Source organism: Pinus tabuliformis, chromosome J, assembly GCF_031772625.1.
Source record: "Pinus tabuliformis cultivar Carrire ecotype Pingquan chromosome J, CPIR1, whole genome shotgun sequence".
In the NCBI taxonomy this organism is placed as follows: Eukaryota; Viridiplantae; Streptophyta; class Pinopsida; order Pinales; family Pinaceae; genus Pinus; species Pinus tabuliformis.
Window position 1 is genome coordinate 867688335 of NC_142295.1, and position 10211 is coordinate 867698545.

The 10211-nt window shown below is 37.1% G+C and overlaps 4 pseudogenes; all 4 read right to left on the reverse strand.

The window, feature by feature from the left end:
• Positions 1 to 390: 390 nt before the first annotated feature.
• Positions 391 to 2809, reverse strand: LOC149229425 (monooxygenase 2-like; annotated as a pseudogene).
• A 570-nt stretch (positions 2810 to 3379) lies between these two features.
• Positions 3380 to 5016, reverse strand: LOC149229426 (monooxygenase 2-like; annotated as a pseudogene).
• A 273-nt stretch (positions 5017 to 5289) lies between these two features.
• On the reverse strand, positions 5290 to 7327 carry LOC149229427 (monooxygenase 2-like; annotated as a pseudogene).
• Positions 7328 to 7370: 43 nt separating this feature from the next.
• Positions 7371 to 9583, reverse strand: LOC149229428 (monooxygenase 2-like; annotated as a pseudogene).
• Between the last annotated feature and the right edge of the window lie 628 nt (positions 9584 to 10211).

Below are 10211 nucleotides of genomic sequence, written 5' to 3' on the forward strand. Positions count from 1 at the left end.
TATATATATATATATATATATATATATATATATTCTAAATAAAAATTGTTATATAGATATGGATAATATGTATGTTACTATCTAAATGACTCATTAAAATTCAACATTTAAAGAGTCATTACCCTAAAAGTCCAAATAACCACTATAATTAGACATTATATTTAGCATTTTTATTGACAAAACAAAAACATTTCCATAATGATAATAAAATTAGATGTTTAACAACTTGCACATCAAAGAGATATCGAAAATGATGAGTTGCAAATAATCATAACTAGAATTTGCACCAGATGCTGCAAAGGAAACGCCGTAAGGCATAAATTCAAGAAGCATTGTGATATATAAAGAATTATTGAAGATGAAAATTAGTAGGTGGAGGGTAAAGACCTATTACCCAATGCCCATTGCATTAAATAGGTCTTGTTGTTTTTGGAAACTTCCTGTTATATATGCTCCACTTATCAGCCCAAATGCTCTCCATCTCCTCTCCTCCACATATTTCTTCAGTGCTGCTTCAATTCTTTTGTCTTCTTCTAGACCATTTGTGATTGTCATTTCTTCTCTCAAGCACCTTCCTAGCACCACTACATCCTCAAGTGTAGAACATCCACCTTGTCCTAAGTCTGGAGTCATAGGATGCATTGCATCCCCTGCAACATAGACATTTCCCTTACATAGTTTTCCGAATAACATTGCCCATGGCCACCTCAAGCTGAGTGCGTTAATGTTAAAGTGTCTATTTGAGTTTTATTTACTATATCTAGAATCTCCTCTACATAGTCTCGAAGTATTTCCAATGCATTTTCCAATATACTCTTTGGATCACGTCCAATATTTGAATCTGCAACACATCCAGTTAGGCATGCCTTATATTCTTGTTATTTTCTGTCAAATAGTTCACAGAGCTTATGACTACTATATGAGGATTATAATATCAAGATAAAAAATTCAAACACAACGCAGTTGTTCAAAATTATCTGAAAGGAATATAATAGAAGGTTTCAATAATTTTTGAAGAATCTATTTTTAAGATTGATGATTTCCTGCACCTACACATGATCCACAGAACAATTACAACAAAGGGTGCTATAATATTATACCACAAGGAAGTGAACTCTGGGTTGTGAACCAGTAAACATCCTTCTCATTGCATGGAACAAAACCTGCCCTCAAATGTTCTCCCCAAAATAGCTGTGCCTTTGGCCCAAACTTATGTCCTTCAGGGTACGTTGCCAATCCCCTAATAGCAGATCTCCTAGAAAGACTAGGGGCTGGAAGACCTAGCCATTCAGCGGCTACGGAATTCCCTCCATCACAACCTATCATTTTCTATGAGTAGAAACAAATTCCAAATGGTTGAGAGAAACATGATAACATAGAAGATAGATTTAATGATCAAACTTGCATTCAACAGACCCCTGCCATTTTTCTCAAATACAAAAGGACATCTAGTACTCGTGTATGAGAGAAACCACCATAGAAATTCCTGTCCGAGAGAAACCAACACATATGGGTTATTAATATTACCTTTGTTTAGCAAGAGGGGATTCAAATTCATTACTAATTTTATGCCCTAGTTTTACTACTTCGAATGGGAGTCAGAAGTTTGGATTTAAGATGCTACCTTAGCTTTGATAAGCGTTCCATCTCCCAGTTTTACTATAGTTAAAGAAGAATCTGTAGACTGTTGAATGGAAACAACTTTAGCATTGAATTTGATCATTCCTGGAGCCAATTCTTTTGCAAGGGTATCCAAAAGCACACTCCTTTGCACACATTGAACTTCATGATTTCTGCTGATAGACAGGAAAAGTACTTAGTATTACAAAGCATGTGAAAAAAAGATGACCAAAATAGTTAATGGGATAGAAAGTACATCATGTCATAGTGGCAATGAGGGAGTGCTGAAGCCATCTCCTAGATGCAGAAATGACCAGGAACAGAAATAAAGAATACAAACAGGTATACCCTAGACAAAGAAGCAGCAGGTGAAGCATTAAAGCTGAAACAGAGAAGCAGAAGCATTAATCTGAAAGAACCAACCAGACTAAAAAGTGAGGGATTTGAGACGAGAAGCATTGGATAACAAAATGGGAAAATCAAGAAAACATCCAATGTAAGTGAGATTTTTTTTTTTTAAATAGAAGTTTAAGGTACCCTCTAGATGCGAAATAAAAAGCTACCTAATATCAATCTGGATAGCCATATTTTTTCTCCTCTATTTTATTATGCTGTTTTTGGATACCAAGTTTCATAGGTGCTGTGATTGCAAAGAATGTTAAGAATGTTGTGCCCAATAAGAATTGGCTTATATGATTTTGAATTTCTATTGGTTAAACTCAGGGTTCACACCTTTTAGGAGTCCATATTCTAGCATGGCATGGACTATCTGCCATGGAAGACCCCTCTAGTGAGCCCTACAGTCATTGTAATCTTGAAAATATTCAAATGAATATGGACATTTTTCTAACTGTCCACTGGGTGCACCTATATCAACCCCCTGTAAATGGTAAAACTAAAAACCTATTACTCTAAATGCAACGCTGCATGCCTTGAGATAAGTTGTGTGTTGGCCATTGTGGTCTTATTGTTTTGGCGATCAAATCCTGAATGCATGAGGGCAGAAACAATAATACGGTGAGCTTTTACAATTTCTACATCTATGTTTGCTATGGTCTTGCATGCTTTCTGAGACATTTATCAGCCAAGAGTTATGCTGGCATACTTACCATTTTCCAAAGTCGGTGTACGAGAGCTGTTTGGTAAATGCTGAAGGGAAGGAAGTCACTTGTGCCCTATGAATTGGCATAAAAGAAGCTAAATTATAGTGGGAAGAGCATCTGGAGGTAAAGTACAGAGGATCAAAAAATGACAGGGGTATGAAAACAACTTTAGCATTGAATCTGATCGTTCCTGGAGCCAATTCTTTTGCAAGGGTATCCAGAAGCACACTCCTTTGCACGCATCGAACTTCATGATTTCCGTTGATAGACAGGAAAAGTACTTAGTATTACAAAGCATGTGAAAAAAAGATGACCAAAATAGTTAATGGGATAGAAAGTACATCATGTCATAGTGGCAATGAGGGAGTGCCGAAGCCATCTCCTAGATGCAAAAATGAGCAGGAACAGAAATAAACAATACAAACAGGTATACCCTAGACAAAGAAGCAACAGGTGAAGCATTCACGCTGAAACAGAGATGCAGAAGCATTAATCTGAAAGAACCAACCAGACTAAAAAGTAAGGGATTTGAGATAAGAAGCATTGGATAACAAAATGGGAAAATCAAGAAAACATCCAATGTAAGTGAGATTTTTTTTTTTTTTAAATAGAGGTTCAAGGTACCCTCTAGATGTGAAATAAAAAGCTACCTGATATCAATCCAGATAGCCATATTTTTTCTCCTCTGTTTTATTATGCTGTTTTAGGATACCGGGTTTCATAGGTGCTGTGATTGCAAAGAATGTTAAGAATGTTGTGCCCAATAAGAATTGGTGTAAGAATCTTGTCATAAAGCCCCCAGATCCTTGTTGTAGTATTCCTATTATATATGCTCCACTTATCAACCCAAATGCTCTCCATCTCCTCTCCTCCAGATATTTCTTCAATGGTGCTTCAATTCTTTTGTCTTCTTCTAGACCATTCGTAATTGTCATTGCTTCTCCCAAGCACCTTCCTAGCACCACTGCATCCTCAAGAGTAGAACATCCACCTTGTCTTGAGTCTGGAGTCATAGGATGCATTTCATCCCCTGCAACATAGTCATTTCCCTTACATAGTTTTCCGAATAACACTGCCCATGGCCACCTCAAGCTGAGTGCGTTAATGTTAAAGTGTCTATTTGAGTTTTCTTTAATATATCTAGAATCTCCTCTGGATAGTTTCGAAGTCTTTCCAATACATTTTCCAATATACTCTTTGGATCACGTCCAATATCTAAATCTGCAACACATCCAGTTAGGCATGCTTTATATTCTTGTTATTTTCTGTCAAATTGTTCACATAGCTTGTGACTACTATATGAGGATTATAATATCAACATAAAAAATTCAAACACAACGCAGTTGTTCAAAATTATCTGAAAGGAATATAATAGAAGGTTTCAATAATTTTTGAAGAATCTATTTTTAAGATTCATGATTTCTTGCATCTACACATGATCCACATAACAATTATAACAAAGGGTGCTATAATATTATACCACAAGGAAGTGAACTCTGGGTTGTGAACCAGTAAGCATCCTTCTCATTGCATGGAACAAAACCTGCCCTCAAATTTTCTCCCCAAAATAGCTATGCCTTTGGCCCAAACTTATGTCCTTCAGGGTACGTTGCCAATCCCCTAATAGCAGATCTCCTAGAAAGACTAGGGGCTAGAAGACCCAACCATTCAACGACTACGAAATTCCCTCCATCACAACCTATCAGTACCTGTGAGTAGAAACAAATTCCAAATGGTTGAGAGAAACATGATAACATAGAAGATAGATTTAATGATCAAACTTGCATTCAACAGACCCCTGTCATTTTTGCTCAAATACAAAAGGAAATCTAGTACTCGTGTATGAGAGAAACCACCACAGAAATTCCTGTCTGATAGAAACCATCGCATATGGGTTATTAATATTACATATTTTTAGCAAGAGGGGATTCAATTCATTACTAAATGTACGCCCAAGTTTTACTACTTCAAATGGGAGTCAGAAGTTTGGATTTAATATGCTACCTTAGCTTTGATAAGCATTCCATCTCCTAGTTTTACTATAGTTAAAGAAGAATCTGTAGACTGTTGAATGGAAACAACTTTAACATTGAATCTAATCGTACATGGAGCCAATTCTTTTGCAAGGGTATCTAGAAGCACACTCCTTTGCACGCATCGAACTTCATGATTTCTGCTGATAGACAAGAAAAGTACTTAGTATTACAAAGCATGTGAAAAAAAGATGACCAAAATAGTTAATAGATAAAAAGTACATCATGTCATAGTGGTAATGAGGGAGTGCTAAAGCCATCTCCTAGATGCAGAAATGACCAGGAACAAAAATAAAGAATACAAACAAGTATACCCTAGACAAAGAAGCAACATGTGAAGAATTAAAGCTGAAACAAAGAAGCAAAAGCATTAATCTGAAAGAACCAACTAGACTAAAATGTGAGGGATTTGAGACGAGAAGCATTGGATAAAAAAATGGGAAAATCAAGAAAACATCCAATGTAAGCGAGGCTTTTTTTTAAAATATAAGTTTAAGGTACCCTCTAGATGCGAAATAAAAAGCTACCTGATATCAATCTGGATAGCCATATTTTTTCTCCTTTGTTTTATTATGCGGTTTTTGGATACATGGTTTCATAGGTGCTGTGATTGCAAAGAATGTTAAGAATGTTGTGCCCAATAAGAATTGGTGTAAGAATCTTGTCATAAAGCTCCCAAATCCTTGTTGCACTATTCCTGTTATATATGCTCCAATTATCAGCCCAAATGCTCTCCATCTCCTCTCCTCCACATATTTCTTCAGTGCTGCTTCAATTCTTTTGTCTTCTTCTAGACCATTCGTGATTGTCATTGCTTCTCCCAAGCACCTTCCTAGCACCACTACATCCTCAAGTGTAGAACATCCACCTTGTCGTATGTCTGGAGTCATAGGATGCATTGCATCCCCTGCAACACAGACATTTCCCTTACATAGTTTTCCGAATAACACTACCCATGGCCACCTCAAGCTGAGTGCGTTAATGTTAAAGTGTTTATTTGAGTTTTCTTTACTATATCCAGAATCTCCTCTGGATAGTATCGAAGTCTTTCCAATGCATTTTCCAATATACTCTTTGGATCACGTCCAATATCTAAATCTGCAACACATCCAGTTAGGCATGCCTTATATTCTTGTTATTTTCTGTCAAATAGTTCACAGAGCTTGTGACTACTATATGAGGATTATAATATCAAGATAAAAAATTCAAACGCAACGCAATTGTTCAAAATTATTTGAAAGGAATATAATAGAAGGTTTCAATCATTTTTGAAGAATCTATTTTTAAGATTGATGATTTCCTGCACCTACACATGATCCACAGAACAATTATAACAAAGGGTGCTATAATATTATACCACAAGGAAGTGAACTTTGGGTTGTGAACCAGTAAACATCATTCTCATTGCATGGAACAAAACTTGCCCTCAAATGTTCTCCCCAAAATAGCTGCACCTTTGGCCCAAACTTATGTCCTTTAGGGTACATTACCAATCCCCTAATAGTAGATCTCCCGGAAAGACTAGGGGCTGGAAGACCCAGCCATTCAGCAACTACGAAATTCCCTCCATCACAACCTATCAGTACCTGTGAGTCTAAGAAATAAATTCCAAATGGTTGAGAGAAACATGATAACATGGAAGATAGATTTAGTGATCAAACTTGCATTCAACAGACCCCTATCATTTTTTCTCAAATAAAAAAGGACATCTAGTACCCATGTATGAGAGAAACCACCACAGAAATTCATGTATGATAGAAACTAGTGCATATGGGTTATTAATATTACCTTTGTTTAGCAAGAGGGGATTCAATTCATTACTAAATTTACGCCCAAGATTTACTACTTCAAATGGGAGTTAGAAGTATGGATTTAAGATGCTACCTTAGCTTTGATAAGCGTTCCATCTCCTAGTTTTACTATAGTTAAAGAAGAATCTATAGACTATTGAATGGAAACGACTTTAGCATTGAATCTGATTGTTCCTGGAGCCAATTATTTTGCAAGGGTATCCAGAAGCACACTCCTTTGCATGCATCGAACATGATTTCCGCTGATAGACAGGAAAAGTACTTAGTATTACAAAGCATGTGAAAAAAAGATGACCAAAATAGTTAATGGGATAGAAAGTACATCATGTCATAGTGGCAATGAGGGAGTGCTGAACCCATCTCCTAGATGCAGAAATGACCAGGAACGGAAATAAAGAATACAAACAGGTATACCCTAGACAAAGAAGGAGCAGGTGAAGCATTAAAGTTGAAACAGAGAAGCAGAAGCATTAATCTAAGAGAACCATCCATACTAAAATGTGACCTACACCGCAAATTTTAAGAGCAAGCTTACCTTGATTCATGAAACAGTTGTTATGGAATATCTATCTAGTAGAATTCGGCATGTCTAAAGATTGTAGAAGGTTCTGAATTGTAATGGGTCAGATCTAAGCATAGGGTCAAAATGGGCAAATCAAGAAAACATCCAATGTAAGTGAGATTTTTTTTTAAAATAGAATTTTAAGGTACCCTCTAGATGCGAAATAAAAAGCTACTTGATATCAATCTGGATAGCCATATTTTTTCTCCTCTGTTTTATTATGCTGTTATTGGATACCAGGTTACATAGGTGCTGTGATTGCAAAGAATGTTAAGAATGTTGTGCCCAATAAGAATTGGTGTAAGAATCTTGTCATAAAGCCCCCAGATCCTTGTTCCAGTATTCCTGTTATATATGCTCCACTTATCAGCCCAAATGCTCTCCATCTCCTCTCCTCCACATATTTCTTCAATGGTGCTTCAATTCTTTTGTCTTCTTCTAGACCATTCGTGATTGTCATTACTTCTCCCAAGAACCTTCCTAGCACCACTGCATCCTCAAGTGTAGAACATCCACCTTGTCCTAAGTCTGGAGTCATAGGATGCATTGCATCCCCTGCAACACAGACATTTCCCTTACATAGTTTTCCGAATAACACTGCCCATGGCCACCTCAAGCTAAGTGCGTTAATGTTAAAGTGTCTATTTGAGTTTTCTTTACTATATCCAGAATCTCCTCTGGATAGTCTCGAAGTCTTTCCAATGCATTTTCCAATATACTCTTTGGATCACGTCCAATATCTGTATCTGCAACACATCCAGTTAGGCATGCCTTATATTCTTGTTATTTTCTGTCAAATAGTTCACAGAGCTTGTGACTACTATATGAGGATTATAATATCAAGATAAAAAATTCAAACGCAACGCAGTTGTTCAAAATTATCTGAAAGGAATATAATAGAAGGTTTCAATAATTTTTGAAGAATCTATTTTTAAGATTCATGATTTCCTGCACCTACACATGATCCACATAACAATTATAACAAAGGGTGCTATAATATTATACCACAAGGAAGTGAACTCTGGGTTGTGAACCAGTAAACATCCTTCTCATTGCATGGAACAAAACCTGCCCTCAAATGTTCTCCCCAAAATAGCTGCGCCTTTGGCCCAAACTTATGTCCTTCAGGGTACGTTGCCAATCCCGTAATAGCAGATCTCCCAGAAAGACTAGGGGCTGGAAGACCCAACTATTCAGCGACTATAGAATTCCCTCCATCACAACCTATCATTACATGTGAGTAGAAACAAATTCCAAATGGTTGAGAGAAACATGATAACATAGAAGATAGATTTAATGATCAAACTTGCATTCAACAGACCCCTGTCGTTTTTTCTCAAATACAAAAGGACATCTAGTACTCGTGTATGAGAGAAACCACCACAGAAATTCCTATATGATAGAAACCAGCGCATATGGGTTATTAATATTACCTTTGTTTAGAAAGAGGGGATTCAATTCATTACTAAATTTACGCCCTAGTTTTACTACTTCAAATGGGAGTCAGAAGTTTGGATTTAAGATGCTACCTTAGCTTTGATAGGAATTCCATCTCCCAGTTTTACTATAGTTAAAGAAGAATCTATAGACTATTGAATGGAAACAACTTTAGCATTGAATCTGATCGTTCCTGGAGCCAATTCTTTTGCAAGGGTATCCAGAGGCACACTCCTTTGCATGCATTGAACTTCATGATTTCCGCTGATAGACAGGAAAAGTACTTAGTATTACAAAGCATGTGAAGAAAAGATGACCAAAATAGTTAATGGGATAGAAAGTACATCATGTCATAGTGGCAATAATGGAGTGTTGAAGCCATCTCCTAGATACAGAAATGAGCAGGAACAGAAATAAACAATACAAACAGGTATACCCTAGACAAAGAAGTAGCAGGTGAAGCATTAAAGCTGAAACAGAGAAGCAGAAGCATTAATCTGAAAGAACCAACCAAACTAAAAAGTGAGGGATTTGAGACGAGAAGCATTGGATAACAAAATGGGAAAATCAAGAAATCAACTGCGCTGATCAACTGCTAAAAATAGTTTTTGCTTCCTCTTCCTTCAGTTTTCCCTTCTCGACAACTAGATTGAAGAGCTTGCTGCCTGAGTTCTCATACGGGTCTTTACCTATGCGAATCGAATACCTACCTACCTGCAATGAATTTGTAACTATTTTTATGTGATCGAACGGTTCAACCTTTCTCAATCGTCTAACATATCATCTAAGGGTATCTAATGGTGACAAGGAGACAAGAAGGGTAGTTCATTTTGATTGTTCTTGGTTGCAAGGGTATCCAGAAGCACACTCCTTTGCACGCATCGAACTTCATGATTTCCACTGATAGACAGGAAAAGTACTTAGTATTACAAAGCATGTGAAAAAAGATGACCAAAATAGTTAATGGGATAGAAATTACATCATGTCATAGTGGTAATGAGGGAGTGCTGAAGCCATCTCCTAGATGCAGAAATGACCAGGAACAGAAATAAAGAATACAAACAGGTATACCCTAGACAAAGAAGCAGTAGGTGAAGCATTAAAGCTAAAACAGAGAAGCAGAAGCATTAATCTGAAAGAACCAACCAGACTAAAAAGTGACCTACACCGCAAATTTTAAGAGCAATCTGTTGGCATTATGTTTTCTGGTATGACTGTATGTTACAGATGTTGTACTTGATGGCAACTCCAGTGGTAAGGCTCTCAGTTTGTAAAAAATTAAGAAGGACGCAGACTATCGGTTCAGAAAGTGCGTCCCCACAGGTATACCATGCAAAACCCGCGTCCAGGGACGCCGGCCAGCCGTTCAAGGGGTGCGTCTACCCAGTGCACACATTTCAAGGCAGAGAAAAGCACGTGGGGGTTTCTTGTGTGGTATCTAGCCGACGGTTTTGTGTTTCTATGGTGTCGGCTCGTGGTATTGTTCCATGTTTTGGGGAGGAGCTTACCTATATAAAGCAAAGGTGTTCATTTGGATTGAGCAATTGTCTTGGGTTGAATATCTTATTTGGTGAGATCTAGTCCAGATCTAAGAGGGCGAATCTTCTAATGGACTGTGATCTCTATGGCGCATGATCAGATCTGT